At 41.6% G+C, this 19,752-nt stretch overlaps 1 protein-coding gene across 5 annotated transcripts in view; it reads left to right on the top strand.

Moving 5' to 3' along the window:
• The window catches only part of robo3 (roundabout, axon guidance receptor, homolog 3 (Drosophila)), a 539,598-nt gene that overhangs the window by 353,972 nt on the left and 165,874 nt on the right, over positions 1–19,752 (top strand). The window lies entirely within an intron of this gene.

Raw genomic sequence — 19,752 nt, 5'->3', positions numbered from 1 at the left:
CCTGAAGAGGGCAAAGCACCTTTTTCCGGTCGAGAACCATGGCCTCGGATTTGGAGGTGCTGATTTTCATCCTGGACGCCTCACACTCGGCTGCAAACCGCCCCAGTGCACGCTGGAGGTCCTGATTTGACGAAGCCAACAGAACCACATCATCCGCAAACAGCAGAGACGAGATTCTGTGGTTCCCAAACCAGACCCCCTCTACACCCTGGCTGCGCCTAGATATTCTGTCCATAAAAATAATGAACAGAACCGGTGACAAAGGGCAGCCCTGGCGGAGGCCAACGTGCACTGGAAACAGTTTTGACTTACTACCGGCAATGCAAACCAAGCTCCTACTGCGGTCGTACAGGGACTGGATAGCCCTTAGCAAAGGACCCCGGACCCCGTACTCCCGGAGCACTCCCCACAGGGTGCCCCGAGGGACACGGTCGAATGCCTTCTCCAGATCCACAAAACACATGTGGACTGGTTGGGCGAACTCCCATGAACCCTCGAGCACCTGATGGAGCATGTAGAGCTGGTCCAGTGTGCTGCGAGCAGGATGAAAACCACACTGCTCCTCCTGAATCCGAGGTTCAACCATCGGTCGAATTCTCCTCTCCAGTACTCTGGAATAGACCTTACCGGGGAGGCTGAGGAGTGTGATCCCCCTATAGTTGGAACACACCCTCCGGTCCCCCTTCTTAAACAGAGGGACCACCACCCCGGTCTGCCAATCCAGAGGCACTGTCCCCGATCGCCACGCGATGTTGCAGAGGTGTGTCAGCCAAGACAGTCCCACAACATCCAGAGACTTAAGGTACTCAGGATGGAGTTCATCCACCCCAGGAGCCTTGCCACCGAGGAGCTTTCCAACCACCTCGGTGACTGAGTCAGTCCCCAGTCTCTGCCTCCTCTTTGGAAGACATGACAATGGGATTGAGGAGATCCTCGAAGTACTCCTTCCACCGCCCAACAACATTCCCAGTCAGTCAACAGCTCCTCACCCACACCGTAAACAGTGCCGGTGGAGAGCTGTTTCCGCCTCCTGAGGCGTCGGATGGTTTGCCAGAATCTCTTCGAGGCCGACCGATAGTCCTCTTCCATAGCCTCCCTGAACTCCTCCCAGACCCGGGTTTTTGCCTCTGCAACTGCACGGGCTGCAGCATGCTTTGCCTGCCGGTACCTGTCAGCTGCCTCTGGGGTCCCACCTACCAACAAAGATAAGTAGGACTCCTTCAGCTTGACAGCATCCCTTACTTCCGGTGTCCACCACCGGGTTCGGGGATTGCCACCACGACAGGCACCAGAGACCTTGCGACCACAGCTACGAGCGGCCACATCAGCAATGGAGGTGGAGGACATGGTCCACTCGGACTCCATGTCTGAACCTCCCCCGGGATCTGGGAGAAGCTGTCCCGGAGGTGGGAGTTGAAGACCTCCCTGACAGAGGGTTCCGCCAGTTGTTCCCAGCAGACCCTCACGATATGTTTGGGCCTGCCAGGTCTGACCGGCTTCCTCCCCTCCCAGCGGATCCAACTCACCACCAGGTGGTGATCATTCGACAGCTCTGCCCCTCTCTTTACTCAAGTGTCCGAGACACATGGCCGAAGGTCAGATGATACGACTACAAAGTCGATCATTGACCTCCGGCTCAGGGTGTCCTGGTGCCACGTGCACTTATGTACACCCTTGTGCTCGAACATGGTGTTCGTGATGGACAAACTGTGACTAGCACAGAAGTCCAACAACTGAACACCACTCGGGTTCAGATCAGGGAGGCCGTGCTTCCCGATCACCCCCCTCCAGGTCTCACTGTCGACAGTGAGACCTGGTGAGACAACTTGTCTTATAAAGTGCAAACCTGGGAATCTGCTCAAATCATGAAAGTTAAGGAGCTGTGCCCTCAGCCAGATGTGATCAAGCTGTTCAACATTGCACAAAACCACACCGCTGCTTTGGCTTTACATTTTTACCCCAATGGAGCATGATCTAACAAGTTGCAAGCCATACTCACTAGGAATACCCTGTTTAAAGACGTTTGAACATGATTGAAGGTGTTAAGACTACAAACACCCAGACGTTACTGAATAATGACGCCAGTTTTGCGAATCGGGATGAAGTTTTTGAACAGTTTGAAAATTTAATCCTGATTTTGAAACATGCCATTGATGGCCGTAATTACTACGTATACCAAGTTTGTTCAAGCTTGACAAAGATGCCTCAAGAAGTTACAGTGATGCTTCAAAACACGCCCCAAGTATTGTTGTTCGGGATTAAACGGGAAGGAATGGCGCTCTGTGGAACAGCCCCTTTCAACATACAATTCACATTCATACATAGAACATTCTGAGGATGACACAAAAAGTAAAAAAAAACAAACAAACAAACTTGTTTCCATTGTGGGTCATGTCCCGTGCAGTCCATGTCCATGTCCCGTGCTCCCTACCCCACCAATGTTATTGACCATTGTGATGTTTTAGTGTAGATATCATGGTTATTCAATGAATTTGACATCACCCAACCCTCATTTTGACAGGAGATCTGCTCTTCTGACTGAGCTGTAGCTGCTAAGTCCGGTTGCAGTAAACAGAACTCTGTAATTCAAATATTTGTTGTTATCTCTTACTCTGATTAAAGCGCACAGTTGGGGCCCAGTGGTGGGGATTACTCTGGCTTTGTTCAAGCGTTTTATACAAAGGTCAAAGTGCACCCACTTAATATTGGCCCCCAAGGGTCTTGTGGGTAATTGCTAGTGCTTAATAAATTTTTAGAGGCCCTCTTTCGCTGATATCTGGTCAGGACTGAGGGTAGAATAGGGGAGATCTGGGTCCCTGGAGACATGATTTCAGATTGGTGTGTGACAGGTCATTGCAGGGGTCCTTTAACCCCGTGCTATGGTAATCCAGACCTTGGGTGCAGCCAGATGTAAACGTTTCCACCATGCTTTTACGTGACAGGATGGGTTCCTTAACAATTTAGTATGGGTGTTGCAATCATCTGTGATTGGGAACATGTTCGTAGAAAATATCAGTAAGGTCAGGGGTGTGATTTGGAAATGTCTTGCAAGATTGGAGTGCCAGTAGTATTTGCAGTGCCCCAAATGCTCTGTGGCTAAATAATTACCCATTAAGATATGAATGTGCCCATAACCACAAGCTACAAGTCATCCAAATGCACTGGGATTTTGATGTGCTGTGAGAGCATTATACTCAAATTATTTGTCTTTGAATACTCTGGAAAAAAAAAATACAATTGTAATAAATTTAAAAAAATTTCACAACCGCATTGAAAAAATTCAAAGGGCCTTTTTGTGACAATAAAATTAGAAAAAAAAAACCAACAGCATTTTCTTCTCTCTCTTCTAAAACAGAATAAAGCTGGTCAGCATTGCACAGTGTGTGGTGCCTTGAGTTGCCACAGATAAATATCAATCAATCAATTCAATCAATCATTTTTTTTTATATAGCGCCAAATCACAACAAACAGTTGCCCCAAGGCGCTTTATATTGTAAGGCAAGGCCATACAATAATTATGTAAAACCCCAACGGTCAAAACGACCCCCTGTGAGCAAGCACTTGGCTACAGTGGGAAGGAAAAACTCCCTTTTAACAGGAAGAAACCTCCAGCAGAACCAGGCTCAGGGAGGGGCAGTCTTCTGCTGGGACTGGTTGGGGCTGAGGGAGAGAACCAGGAAAAAGACATGCTGTGGAGGAGAGCAGAGATCGATCACTAATGATTAAATGCAGAGTGGTGCATACAGTGCAAAAAGAGAAAGAAACAGTGCATCATGGGAACCCCCCAGCAGTCTACGTCTATAGCAGCATAACTAAGGGATGGTTCAGGGTCACCTGATCCAGCCCTAACTATAAGCTTTAGCAAAAAGGAAAGTTTTAAGCCTAATCTTAAAAGTAGAGAGGGTGTCTGTCTCCCTGATCTGAATTGGGAGCTGGTTCCACAGGAGAGGAGCCTGAAAGCTGAAGGCTCTGCCTCCCATTCTACTCTTACAAACCCTAGGAACTACAAGTAAGCCTACAGTCTGAGAGCGAAGCGCTCTATTGGGGTGATATGGTACTACGAGGTCCCTAAGATAAGATAGGACCTGATTATTCAAAACCTTATAAGTAAGAAGAAGAATTTTAAATTCTATTCTAGAATTAACAGGAAGCCAATGAAGAGAGGCCAATATGGGTGAGATATGCTCTCTCCATCTAGTCCCCGTTAGTACTCTAGCTGCAGCATTTTGAATTAACTGAAGGCTTTTTAGGGAACTTTTAGGACAACCTGATAATAATGAATTACAGTAGTCCAGCCTAGAGGAAATAAATGCATGAATTAGTTTTTCAGCATCACTCTGAGACAAGACCTTTCTGATTTTAGAGATATTGCGTAAATGCAAAAAAGCAGTCCTACATATTTGTTTAATATGCGCTTTGAATGACATATCCTGATCAAAAATGACTCCAAGATTTCTCACAGTATTACTAGAGGTCAGGATAATGCCATCCAGAGTAAGGATCTGGTTAGACACCATGTTTCTAAGATTTGTGGGGCCAAGTACAATAACTTCAGTTTTATCTGAGTTTAAAAGCAGGAAATTAGAGGTCATCCATGTCTTTATGTCTGTAAGACAATCCTGCAGTTTAGCTAATTGGTGTGTGTCCTCTGGCTTCATGGATAGATAAAGCTGGGTATCATCTGCGTAACAATGAAAATTTAAGCAATACCGTCTAATAATACTGCCTAAGGGAAGCATGTATAAAGTGAATAAAATTGGTCTTAGCACAGAACCTTGTGGAACTCCATAATTAACTTTAGTCTGTGAAGAAGATTCCCCATTTACATGAACAAATTGTAATCTATTAGACAAATATGATTCAAACCACCGCAGCGCAGTGCCTTTAATACCTATGGCATGCTCTAATCTCTGTAATAAAATTTTATGGTCAACAGTATCAAAAGCAGCACTGAGGTCTAACAGAACAAGCACAGAGATGAGTCCACTGTCTGAGGCCATAAGAAGATCATTTGTAACCTTCACTAATGCTGTTTCTGTACTATGATGAATTCTAAAACCTGACTGAAACTCTTCAAATAGACCATTCCTCTGCAGATGATCAGTTAGCTGTTTTACAACTACCCTTTCAAGAATTTTTGAGAGAAAAGGAAGGTTGGAGATTGGCCTATAATTAGCTAAGATAGCTGGGTCAAGTGATGGCTTTTTAAGTAATGGTTTAATTACTGCCACCTTAAAAGCCTGTGGTACATAGCCAACTAACAAAGATAGATTGGTCATATTTAAGATCGAAGCATTAAATAATGGTAGGGCTTCCTTTAACAGCCTGGTAGGAATGGGGTCTAATAAACATGTTGATGGTTTGGATGAAGTAACTAATGAAAATAACTCAGACAGAACAATCGGAGAGAAAGAGTCTAACCAAATACCGGCATCACTGAAAGCAGCCAAAGATAACGATACGTCTTTGGGATGGTTATGAGTAATTTTTTCTCTAATAGTTAAAATTTTGTTAGCAAAGAAAGTCATGAAGTCATTACTAGTTAAAGTTAATGGAATACTCAGCTCAATAGAGCTCTGACTCTTTGTCAGCCTGGCTACAGTGCTGAAAAGAAACCTGGGGTTGTTCTTATTTTCTTCAATTAGTGATGAGTAGAAAGATGTCCTAGCTTTACGGAGGGCTTTTTTATAGTGCAACAGACTCTTTTTCCAGGCTAAGTGAAGATCTTCTAAATTAGTGAGACGCCATTTCCTCTCCAACTTACGGGTTATCTGCTTTAAGCTACGAGTTTGTGAGTTATACCACGAAGTCAGGCACTTCTGATTTAAAGCTCTCTTTTTCAGAGGAGCTACAGCATCCAAAGTTGTCTTCAATGAGGATGTAAAACTATTGACGAGATACTCTATCTCACTTACAGAGTTTAGGTAGCTACTCTGCACTGTGTTGATATATGGCATTAGAGAACATAAAGAAGGAATCATATCCTTAAACCTAGTTACAGCGCTTTCTGAAAGACTTCTAGTGTAATGAAACTTATTCCCCACTGCTGGGTAGTCCATCAGAGTAAATGTAAATGTTATTAAGAAATGATCAGACAGAAGGGAGTTTTCAGGGAATACTGTTAAGTCTTCTATTTCCATACCATAAGTCAGAACAAGATCTAAGATATGATTAAAGTGGTGGGTGGACTCATTTACTTTTTGAGCAAAGCCAATAGAGTCTAATAATAGATTAAATGCAGTGTTGAGGCTGTCATTCTCAGCATCTGTGTGGATGTTAAAATCGCCCACTATAATTATCTTATCTGAGCTAAGCACTAAGTCAGACAAAAGGTCTGAAAATTCACAGAGAAACTCACAGTAACGACCAGGTGGACGATAGATAATAACAAATAAAACTGGTTTTTGGGACTTCCAATTTGGATGGACAAGACTAAGAGTCAAGCTTTCAATTGAATTAAAGCTCTGTCTGGGTTTTTTATTAATTAATAAGCTGGAATGGAAGATTGCTGCTAATCCTCCGCCCCGGCCCGTGCTACGAGCATTCTGACAGTTAGTGTGACTCGGGGGTGTTGACTCATTTAAACTAACATATTCATCCTGCTGTAACCAGGTTTCTGTAAGGAAGAATAAATCAATATGTTGATCAATTACTATATCATTTACTAACAGGGACTTAGAAGAGAGAGACCTAATGTTTAATAGACCACATTTAACTGTTTTAGTCTGTGGTGCAGTTGAAGGTGCTATATTATTTTTTCTTTTTGAATTTTTATGCTTAAATAGATTTTTGCTGGTTATTGGTAGTCTGGGAGCAGGCACCGTCTCTACGGGGATGGGGTAATGAGGGGATGGCAGGGGGTGAGAAGCTGCAGAGAGGTGTGTAAGACTACAACTCTGCTTCCTGGTCCCAACCCTGGATAGTCACGGTTTGGAGGATTTAAGAAAATTGGCCAGATTTCTAGAAATGAGAGCTGTTCCATCCAAAGTGGGATGGATGCCGTCTCTCCTAACAAGACCAGGTTTTCCCCAGAAGCTTTGCCAATTATCTATGAAGCCCACCTCATTTTTTGGACACCACTCAGACAGCCAGCAATTCAAGGAGAACATGCGGCTAAACATGTCACTCCCGGTCTGATTGGGGAGGGGCCCAGAGAAAACTACAGAGGCCGACATTGTTTTTGCAAAGTTACACACCGATTTAATGTTAATTTTAGTGACCTCCGATTGGCGTAACCGGGTGTCATTACTGCCGACGTGAATTACAATCTTACCAAATTTACGCTTAGCCTTAGCCAGCAGTTTCAAATTTCCTTCAATGTCGCCTGCTCTGGCCCCCGGAAGACAATTGACTATGGTTGCTGGTGTCGCTAACTTCACATTTCGCAAAACAGAGTCGCCAATAACCAGAGTTTGATCCTCGGCGGGTGTGTCGTCGAGTGGGGAAAAACGGTTAGAGATGTGAACGGGTTGGCGGTGTACATGGGGCTTCTGTTTAGGACTACGCTTCCTCCTCACAGTCACCCAGTCGGCCTGCTTTCCCGGCTGCTCGGGATCTGCCAGGGGGTAACTAACGGCGGCTAAGCTACCTTGGTCCGCACCGACTACAGGGGCCTGGCTAGGTGTAGAATCTTCCACGGTGCGGAGCCGAGTCTCCAATTTGCCCAGCCTGGCCTCCAAAGCTACGAATAAGCTACACTTATTACAAGTACCGTTACTGCTAAAGGAGGCCGAGGAATAACTAAACATTTCACACCCAGTTCTGTTAGCCAATGAGGAAATTAAAAATATCCTGTGCCCTCCTTAAACACTGAGGTGCCCGTCTCCCATGACCTTGATTACAAACAAAACAGACTGATTTATCTTCTCGCATACACACCCACACACACACCCTCATTCATTGAGGACGCGCTGTTATCTTGACAACAAGAGAAATGAGTGTTTGTGGAGCACAGCTTCACTCTGAGATACAATGAATTTTTTTTTCTTGCATATATGATAAAGAAATGTGCAGATGTGTCTAAGTGGGATTATAAGGCTGGCTGGATGACTGAATAGAGGGATGGATGAATGAGTGGCTGGATGGATGGATGTTGATGATGGTGCTAATGTCCTGGGGCTTTGTTGGCTTGTCTTTGCTGTCATTAGAGGAGATGTGTCATTAATCAGATGAGGCAGTGACCCTCCCCTGTTGGTCTGTGACATTACAGCGACATTGTAACTGGTTTCCACTAATGTGGACCCCCACCTCCACAGTTTCATCTGCACCCACATTCATACTATATTTGGATGAGAAGTGTTAGACTGATAACAAACCATACAGTATCTTCTCTGCTGACTATCTCAGTGCCTCATATATCAATAAATTATTCTGTAATTTCAGTGCTAATGAAAACAGAAAATATTAATGACAGTAATGTTTAAAAGAAACTTTGGCATTTTTCAACCAGGGCTCTGGTTTTAGATGTTTTTGTGGAGGACAGAAACTATTTTTTTCGGTCCAGTATTGATTTAGAATGCAAATGCTGCCACAGGAGTGTGTTTATACAGTTCAAGCTGAAACACTCACAGTGAACCGCTTCTTGTCACCAGTAAATAGGTGAAAATGTCATTAAAAGTGTCTGATACCCTGAGAAGACAATTTGCTGGATGAGGGGGCAACTTGGGGGTGAGGGGCGTTGGATATGCGTCTTGTTTGGAGTGAGTGAATTCAGTGACTTTAGTGAATTTATTTAATTTATATAGTGTCAAATCACAACAAAGCTGCCTCAAGGCGCGTCACACAAGTAAGGTCTATCCTTATTAACCCCCAGAGCAGCAGTGGTAAGGAAAAACGCCCTCTGAGAAAGAAACCTCAAGCAGACCAGACTCAAAGGGGTGACCCTCTGCTTGGGCCATGCTACAAACATAAATTACAGAACAATTAACAAAACAAATATACAAGAAATGCTGTTGGTGCACAGGACAGGAGGGTTTTCAGCACAAATACCACACCCATCTCTGGATGGAGCTGCACCTTAAACAGAGAGACAAAGCAGAATCAGGCATCAGAAAGACAAGAAATACAGTATAATTTGTCAGCATTAAACAACAAGTACATAAGATTTAATTAGGTCAGCTAGGTAGGGAGATGCCAGTCCATGAACAATTTTATAGACTAGTAGCAGAACCTTAAAATCTGATCTCACTGGGACAGGAAGTCAGTGAAGGGATGCCAAAATGGGTGTAATGTGGTCGAACTTTCTGCTTCATGTCAAAAGTCTGGCTGCAGCATTTAGAACCAATTGGAGAGGCCTAATGCTGGACTGCTGTAAACCACAAAATAAAACATTGCAGTAGTCCAATCTAGAAGAGATAAACGCATGGATCAGGGTCTCAGCATCAGCCAGGATGGGACGGATGGGACGAATCTTCACTATATTTCGCAGGTGGAAGAAAGCAGTCCTCGTAATGTTTCTAATGTGGAGGCGAAAGGGCAGTGTAGGATCAAAAATTACCCCAAGGTTCCCCACTTTGTCAGTGTGATGTATGACACACGAGCCTAGGCTAAGCATTAACTGGTCAAATTGATGCTGATGTCTCACTGGACCAAGAACCATCATTTCAGTCTTATCAGAGTTTAAAAGTAGGAAGTTTCTAGACATCCAACTTCTCACTGATGCAAGGCAATCTTCGAAGGATTTTATTTGAATGAGATTGCCAGCAGTTATTGGCATGTATAACTGAGTATCATCAGCATAGCAGTGAAAAGTAATCGCAAAATGCAAAATTTATTCCTGGCACGGTGTGTTTGTGTATGAAAAAGTAATTTCAGCAGCACAGCGTGCTTAAATTCAGGAGTTTGTTCTAAAATCACTGAAAATAAAGTTTCTGTACATTCTGTGTATATTTAATCATTTATAAGTAAGTTTCTTGTGATTGCTAATTCTTCACATTTTATTCAAAGCAAATGATTTCAAATCTTTATCTGAAAAGCTGTAGACCCAAATGGGATGGGGGGAAAAGATTTCTAAATAAAAGAAAATTTTACTTCTATATCTGTTGTGATCAAGTCTGCAGGGAAATTTCTGCAGTCGTGACGGAGATGCAACGTGGTGGCGAAAATCCTCAATGTGTCACACAGCTGGCTAGTTTCTCGATTGTGTGTTTGGATGCAGATGTCCTCAGAGTGGCACACTATGCCTACATGATGCTCCACAGTACAAGTCAGCAAATGACTCGTACTGTGGCAGATAATTGGCAAAGCTTCTGGGGAAAACCTGGTCTTGTTAGGAGAGACGGCATCCATCCCACTTTGGATGGATCAGCTCTCATTTCTAGAAATCTGGCCAATTTTCTTAAATCCTCCAAACCGTGACTATCCAGGGTTGGGACCAGGAAGCAGAGTTGTAGTCTTACACACGTCTCTGCAGCTTCTCTCCCCCTGCCATCCCCTCATTACCCCATCCCCGTAGAGACGGTGCCTGCTCCCAGACCACCAATAACTAGCAAAAATCTATTTAAGCATAAAAATTCAAAAAGAAAAAATAATATAGCACCTTCAACTGCACCACAGACTAAAACAGTTAAATGTGGTCTATTAAACATTAGGTCTCTCTCTTCTAAGTCCCTGTTAGTAAATGATATAATAATTGATCAACATATTGATTTATTCTGCCTTACAGAAACCTGGTTACAGCAGGATGAATATGTTAGTTTAAATGAGTCAACACCCCCGAGTCACACTAACTGCCAGAATGCTCGTAGCACGGGCCGAGGCGGAGGATTAGCAGCAATCTTCCATTCCAGCTTATTAATTAATCAAAAACCCAGACAGAGCTTTAATTCATTTGAAAGCTTGACTCTTAGTCTTGTCCATCCAAATTGGAAGTCGCAAAAACCAGTTTTATTTGTTATTATCTATCGTCCACCTGGTCGTTACTGTGAGTTTCTCTGTGAATTTTCAGACCTTTTGTCTGACTTAGTGCTTAGCTCAGATAAGATAATTATATTGGGTGATTTTAACATCCACACAGATGCTGAGAATGACAGCCTCAACACTGCAAGTAATCTATTATTAGACTCAGTTGGCTTTGCTCAAAATGTAAATGAGTCCACCCACCACTTTAATCATATCTTAGATCTTGTTCTGACTTATGGTATGGAAATTGAAGACTTAACAGTATTCCCTGAAAACTCCCTTCTGTCTGATCATTTCTTAATAACATTTACATTTACTCTGATGGACTACCCAGCAGTGGGGAATAAGTTTCATTACACTAGAAGTCTTTCAGAAAGCACTGTAACTAGGTTTAAGGATATGATTCCTTCTTTATGTTCTCTAATGCCATATACCAACACAGTGCAGAGTAGCTACCTAAACTCTGTAAGTGAGATAGAGTATCTCGTCAATAGTTTTACATCCTCATTGAAGACAACTTTGGATGCTGTAGCTCCTCTGAAAAAGAGAGCTTTAAATCAGAAGTGCCTGACTCCGTGGTATAACTCAAACTCGCAGCTTAAAGCGGATAACCCGTAAGTTGGAGAGGAAATGGCATCTCACTAATTTAGAAGATCTTCAATTAGCCTGGAAAAAGAGTCTGTTGCTCTATAAAAAAAAGCCCTCCGTAAAGCTAGGACATCTTACTACTCATCACTAATTGAAGAAAATAAGAACAACCCCAGGTTTCTTTTCAGCACTGTAGCCAGGCTGACAAAGAGTCAGAGCTCTATTGAGCCGAGTATTCCTTTAACTTTAACTAGTTTCTCTCAAAAAGTCTTGAAAGGGTAGTTGTAAAACAGCTAACTGATCATCTGCAGAGGAATGGTCTGTTTGAAGAGTTTCAGTCAGGTTTTAGAATTCATCATAGTACAGAAACAGCATTAGTGAAGGTTACAAATGATCTTCTTATGGCCTCAGACAGTGGACTCATCTCTGTGCTTGTTCTGTTAGACTTCAGTGCTGCTTTTGATACTGTTGACCATAAAATTTTATTACAGAGATTAGAGCATGCCATAGGTATTAAAGGCACTGCGCTGCGGTGGTTTGAATAATATTTATCTAATAGATTACAATTTGTTCATGTTAATGGGGAATCTTCTTCACAGATTAAGGTTAATTATGGAGTTCCACAAGGTTGTGTGCTAGGACCAATTTTATTCACTTTACACATGCTTCCCTTAGGCAGTATTATTAGACGGCATTGCTTAAATTTTGGTTGTTACGCAGATGATACCCAGCTTTATCTATCCATGAAGCCAGAGGACACACACCAATTAGCTAAACTGCAGGATTGTCTTACAGACATAAGGACACGGATGACCTCTAATTTCCTGCTTTTAAACTCAGACAAAACTGAAGTTATTGTACTTGGCCCCACAAATCTTAGAAACATGGTGTCTAACCAGATCCTTACTCTGGATGGCATTACCCTGACCTCTAGTAATACTGTGAGAAATCTTGGAGTCATTTTTGATCAGGATATGTCATTCAAAGCGCATATTAAACAAATATGTAAGACTGCTTTTTTGCATTTACGTAATATCTCTAAAATTAGAAATGTCTTGTCTCAGAGTGATGCTGAAAAACTAATTCATGCATTTATTTCCTCTAGGCTGGACTATTGTAATTCATTATTATCAGGTTGTCCTAAAAGTTCCTTGAAAAGCCTTCAGTTAATTCAAAATGCTGCAGCTAGAGTACTGACGGGGACTAGAAGGAGAGAGCATATCTCACCCATATTGGCCTCTCTTCATTGGCTTCCTGTTAATTCTAGAATAGAATTTAAAATTCTTCTTCTTACTTATAAGGTTTTGAATAATCAGGTCCCTTCTAATCTTAGGGACCTCATAGTACCATATCACCCCAATAGAGCGCTTCGCTCTCAGACTGCAGGCTTACTTGTAGTTCCTAGGGTTTGTAAGGGTAGAATGGGAGGCAGAGCCTTCAGCTTTCAGGCTCCTCTCCTGTGGAACCAGCTCCCAATTCGGATCAGGGAGACAGACACCCTCTCTACTTTTAAGATTAGGCTTAAAACTTTCCTTTTTGCTAAAGCTTATAGTTAGGGCTGGATCAGGTGACCCTGAACCATCCCTTAGTTATGCTGCTACAGACTTAGACTGCTGCGGGGTTCCCATAATGCACTGAGTGTTTCTTTCTCTTTTTGCTCTGCATGCACCACTCTGCATTTAATCATTAGTGATTGATCTCTGCTCCCCTCCACAGCATGTCTTTTTCCTGGTTCTCTCCCTCAGCCCCAACCAGTCCCAGCAGAAGACTGCCCCTCCCTGAGCCTGGTTCTGCTGGAGGTTTCTTCCTGTTAAAAGGGAGTTATTCCTTACCACTGTCGCCAAGTGCTTGCTCACAGGGGGTCATTTTGACCATTGGGGTTTTTACGTAATTATTGTATGGCCTTGCCTTACAATATAAAGCGCCTTGGGGCAACTGTTTGTTGTGATTTGGCGCTATATAAATAAAATTGATTGATTGATTGATTGATAGTAATGACTTCATGACTTTCTTTGCTAATAAAATTTTAACTATTAGAGAAAAAATTACTCTTAACCATCCCAAAGACGTATCGTTATCTTTGGCTGCTTTCAGTGATGCCGGTATTTGGTTAGACTCTTTCTCTCCGATTGTTCTGTCTGAGTTATTTTCATTAGTTACTTCATCCAAACCATCAACATGTCTATTAGACCCCATTCCTACCAGGCTGCTCAAGGAAGCCCTACCATTATTTAATGCTTCGATCTTAAATATGATCAATCTATCTTTATTAGTTGGCTATGTACCACAGGCTTTTAAGGTGGCAGTAATTAAACCATTACTTAAAAAGCCATCACTTGACCCAGCTATCTTAGCTAGTTATAGGCCAATCTCCAACCTTCCTTTTCTCTCAAAAATTCTTGAAAAGGTAGTTGTAAAACAGCTAACTGATCATCTGCAGAGGAATGGTCTATTTGAAGAGTTTCAGTCAGGGTTTAGAATTCATCATAGTACAGACACAGCATTAGCGAAGGTTACAAATGATCTTCTTATGGCCTCAGGCAGTGGACTCATCTCTGTGCTTGTTCTGTTAGACCTCAGTGCTGCTTTTGATACTGTTGACCATAAAAATTTATTACAGAGATTAGAGCGTGCCATAGGTATTAAAGGCACTGCGCTGCAGTGGTTTGAATCATATTTATCTAATAGATTACAATTTGTTCATGTAAATGGGGAATCTTCTTCACAGACTAAGGTTAATTATGGAGTTCCACAAGGTTCTGTGCTAGGACCAATTTTATTCACTTTATACATGCTTCCCTTAGGCAGTATTATTAGACGGCATTGCTTATATTTTCATTGTTACGCAGATGATACCCAGCTTTATCTATCCATGAAGCCAGAGGACACACACCAATTAGCTAAACTGCAGGATTGTCTTACAGACATAAAGACATGGATGACCTCTAATTTCCTGCTTTTAAACTCAGATAAAACTGAAGTTATTGTACTTGGCCCCACAAATCTTAGAAACATGGTGTCTAACCAGATCCTTACTCTGGATGGCATTACCCTGACCTCTAGTAATACTGTGAGAAGTCTTGGAGTCATTTTTGATCAGGATATGTCATTCAAAGCGCATATTAAACAAATATGTAGGACTGCTTTTTTGCATTTACACAATATCTCTAAAATTAGAAAGGTCTTGTCTCAGAGTGATGCTGAAAAACTAATTCATGCATTTATTTCCTCTAGGCTGGACTATTGTAATTCATTATTATCAGGTTGTCCTAAAAGTTCCCTGAAAAGCCTTCAGTTAATTCACAATGCTGCAGCTAGAGTACTAACGGGGACTAGAAGGAGAGAGCATATCTCACCCCTATTGGCCTCTCTTCATTGGCTTCCTGTTAATTCTAGAATAGAATTTAAAATTCTTCTTCTTACTTATAAGGTTTTGAATAATCAGGTCCCATCTTATCTTAGGGACCTCATAGTACCATATCACCCCAATAGAGTGCTTCACTCTCATACTGCAGGCTTACTTGTAGTTCCTAGGGTTTGTAAGAGTAGAATGGGAGGCAGAGCCTTCAGCTTTCAGGCTCCTCTCCTGTGGAACGAGCTCCCAATTCAGATCAGGGAGACAGACACTCTCTCTACTTTTAAGATTAGGCTTAAAACTTTCCTTTTTGCTAAAGCTTATAGTTAGGGCTGGATCAGGTGACCCTGAACCATCCCTTAGTTATGCTGCTATAGACTTAGACTGCTGGGGGGTTCCCATGATGCACTGAGTGTTTCTTTCTCTTTTTGCTCTGTATGCATCACTCTGCATTTAATCATTAGTGATTGATCTCTGCTCCCCTCCACAGCATGTCTTTTTCCTGGTTCTCTCCCTCAGCCCCAACCAGTCCCAGCAGAAGACTGCCCCTCCCTGAGCCTGGTTCTGCTGGAGGTTTCTTCCTGTTAAAAGGGAGTTTTTCCTTCCCACTGTTGCCAAGTGCTTGCTCACAGGGGGTCGTTTTGACTGTTGGGGTTTTTACGTAATTATTGTATGGCCTTGCCTTACAATATAAAGCGCCTTGGGGCAACTGTTTGTTGTGATTTGGCACTATATAAATAAAATTGATTGATTGATTGATTGATTGTGTATCCTCCTGTTTTCCACTAAGGAAAGTATATTCTGAACCTTGTCTCTCTTGCTTTGTCTGCTTTTGTTGTCTCCCTGCATTTTCATTAAAATGAAGGGTTGCCACCAAATTCCTAAAACAGAAGTTAAAACAAAATTAATAATTAAAAAAAAAATAGCTTATATACATAACAAAATGCTGTTTGAAAGTTAGGCTGTTATTGAGATAACATAGACAACTTACCTGCAAAGCTGACCCTGATGTGAGAAGGAGACTTGATCATGAGTGGCATCGGCCTACTGTGTTCACATGAGCACCTGAAAAAAGAAAAAAAAAAACAGAACATTGACATTTTTGCCTGTTTTTTGTTAAGACGTCTGTTCATTCAAAGTAGATTAGATGTGATACAATTTGATTACAGATGTTCTGTATGTGTATTTTAGACAGGAAAGTCTCCATATAGCATAAACATTTTTCTACAATATTATGCCTGATAAAATTTGACAACAGATATAGAAGTAAAATTTTCTTTTATTTAGAAATCTCCCCCCCCCACCCCCCACCCCCATCCCATGTGGATCTACAGCTTTTCAGATAAAGATTTATAATCATTTGCTTTGAATAAAATGTGAAGAATTAGCAATCACAAGAAACTATTAATGATTAACTATATACAGAATGTACAGAAACTTTATTTTCAGTGATTTTAGAACAAACTCCTGAATTTAAGCACACTGTGCTGCTCCAATAATTTTTTTCATACACAAACACACGGTGCCAGGAATAAATGATCGTTTATAAGAAAAGGTGGTGAGTGAACAAACCATTCTGTGTCGTCCTCCTCAGCGCTGCTGCTGTCAGCTGACAGCTGCGCTTCATCCTCTTTCTGTCGTGTTCGGCTGGAACATACACGGTTTGGAGCCGCTCATTATTTACACCATTAATATCTTCATCAGAAACTTCCTCATCTTCTTCAAAAACAATCGATATGTCACTTAAATCTTCACTATAATCGCGCACTATGCCTTCGCTGTCCGTGTCTGCCGTATTGGTAAACAGAGCCGCGCTGCGACACATTTACTCGAATGACGTCACGTCCGTCGCAGCGAAAAAGTAGGTCAACTCGGAGGCGGTAAATTCAAATTCTCAGATGAGTAACAAGACGTCTAAATCCTTGTTCAGTGTAATTTTATGGTAAAAAAAAAAACAAAGACAACATGGGGAAAAAGCTTTTTTATTCTTCAAGAATATGTAAAAACATCATGGCGTGGCAGGGACCCTTTAAGTAATGGCTTAATCACTGCAGATTTGAAACATTTAGGAACAGATCCAGAAGTTAAAGAAAGATTAATAATTTGCAGCACAGTCGGCCCATGCGTGGGCCACAGGTCCTTAAGCAGTTTTGCTGGTATAGGATCAAATAAACAGGTTGTGCTATTTGTTGACGTTACGAGTTTCATCAGCACACCGAGAGAGATACTCTCAATTTCTGTAAATCTAGGTAATATCTCAGTAATGGCACCCACCTCAGTAACAGGGTGTAGTGGCTGGGTTAAGACATGTTGAGATATGTTTAACCTAATGTCTTCCATTTTCTTCTTAAAGTAATCCAGGATATCTTGTGCTGTAAAAGGAGAGTGAACTACAGGTGGTTGTCCATGAATAAGTGTTGTCACCGTGTCAAACAAGAACTTTGAGTTATGCTTGATTTTGTTGATCAAATCAGAGTAATAGGTCCGCTTTGTAGCCAGTAATGCATGCTTATAGTCTAAGATAGCATCACGCAGGGTGTAATACTTCTAATTTTGAACTACGCCATTTCTGTTGTAGACCTCTAGCGTTATGCTTGAGGTCACACAGGTAATCATTGAACCAAGGTGACTGTGATTTGGTGGAGCACAGTTTTAACACAGGTGGCGCAATCATGTCGAGTGCAGATTTGAGCACTGAGTTTAAACTATCCACAAGACTGTCTACTGATTGGGTATTTGCCAAAATGTGAAGCTAAGACACCAGGCAGCCTAGCTTCGAGTTCAGTCTTAGTTGAGGAGTTGATGCATCGCCGTAGTGATATATAAGGTTGTTGTTCCACTAAACATGGCAGTGAAACTGTAAACTTAATAAGTGAGTGATCAGAGACCACTGATGTAAGAGGCATGATGTTAATATTTATTACAGCAATACCATGTGTGAGAACCAAATCCAGGGTATTTCCACTAATGTGCATCGAGTCCTGAATGCATTGCCGAAATCCAAATGCACCCACAATTTCCATAAATGATTTGGAGATGGGATCAGAAGGCTTATTTATATGAACATTAAAGTCACCAATGATCAGAATGTTATCTGCACTAGTTGACAAGTTAGAGATGAACGCACCAAATTCATCTACGAATTCAGAATATGGGCCAGGAGGCCTATATACAGTGGCAAAGTAATACGGCTGATTTTTATTCTTTTGACCTTGGCAATGCGTAATATCCTGAACAAAGTAGAGAATCAGATGCTCAAACGAGTTATATTTGTGACCCCCAACAGCTAATAAGCTAAACCTAGATTTATAAATAAGAGCAAGACCCCCGCCTTGCTTCGCATCATATGCTGGTGTGTAGGCCTCATTTAAGGGGAAGCAAAGAAGGAGGCAGGAACCAGGCTGTCATAAATCTGTCTGAGCCAATCAGATGCTCTCAGTGCAAAGCCCAGCCAATGAAATGAAGGAACTCCCTGCTGGCTGCCTGCCTCCTTTTCCGCATGCATGGAGGAGGCAGAGACCAGCCAGGTAGATGAGCCAGTTTGTGAAATCGCCTCTTATACATGGTAGGACTGTTACTTACAGAATCCGGGGTTTTCCTCTTCTGCTTTTTGCGTACCACTGTCACTATTGGGTTTGCTCATGGGGTGGGTTGCTTGTGTCCATGTTGTTTGAAAATAGACTTCACTTCTTTAACTGTCAATTCTTCTCTGCTAAAAAGGAACATGGAATTTCACATAATTTTTATGAATCATTGCAAAATAATGTAGGATTTCACTGTAATTACTGTCATCTGCTTTTTTATTGATGTTTTATTATATCTCATGAAAATAGGTGGTCAGCAAAATATTTTCAAAATTATATTGTCAAAATTGTCATTGACTTAACAGTGACTTGTGCATAGCTCTTTGAGATTTATATTATGATTTGGCCCTGTATAAATAAACAGATTTGATTGTTTACATGAATGGATGAATGTGAAGATCGATTATATTTGCTTTGAGTGTCTTCTCTTGGAAAGTGCTTCAGATTTATAATCCATATCCAATAATAACTTGTCGATACAGGTTGCACCAAGTATAACGGCTTTCAGTAACACCAGTGCGTGGGAAAGCAACATTACTAATTAAAGTGCTTGAAAAAGTAATTCTCTCCCCCTCACTCCTCTTGTTGGTAATTTCATTTGCAAGTAAAAATATCAAAATGAAACTGACGTTGTTTGAATTTTCAGTTGAAAAATAATTTATTTCAGTTGTTAGTTATTTTTCCACCATCCTCATATACCCAGTTTTACTTTTTCTGATATTTGCATACACATTATGTAACATTTTGACAGCACTTTAACATCTGTTTTTTTCCCAAACATGACAAGCCTATCTAACGGCTTTGTAAGCAGGGCAATTTTACGATGCCTGTTTTTGACAAAGTGGATGAAATGCTTGACAGTTTCTCACAGCAATCTTCATATGTCGATGTAAATTACAGTGCCAGTCTCTGACGTGACTTGTGCTTTTTAAGGTGAAATAAATAATTTCTCTCAACTCATTATTATGACAATTTCTACAGCCCCATGTCTCCTTACTCACTCCAGGGGGACTTGAATACGAATGTAAATTGAATGTCAGCATATTGATATGATGTATTGATAACATGGGATGACTATTATGCTTTAGTGTCTTTCTTCATCACATAATTAGTCTTCAAAGCTTCAAACAAATGCTGGGATCTTTTGGGATAGCAATTTGATATTGTTAGAAGTTCTTTTTTAAATGAGTGCTGCCCAGTTTTTGAACTTCTTTCAAAAATACCTATGAAAATTTGCCAATGTGTGTGTTCATGGGGTAGGTAAGGTAAAGTAGGTAAGAGCACCTGCCCTGCATGTTTTCTAACGATCCCTCTTCCACTCCCAGG

The sequence above is a fragment of the Thalassophryne amazonica genome, chromosome 9 (genome assembly GCF_902500255.1).
Source record: "Thalassophryne amazonica chromosome 9, fThaAma1.1, whole genome shotgun sequence".
Taxonomy (NCBI): domain Eukaryota; kingdom Metazoa; phylum Chordata; class Actinopteri; order Batrachoidiformes; family Batrachoididae; genus Thalassophryne; species Thalassophryne amazonica.
Note: the sequence above shows the minus strand (reverse complement) of the source record. Positions and strands in the feature narration are given on the sequence as shown.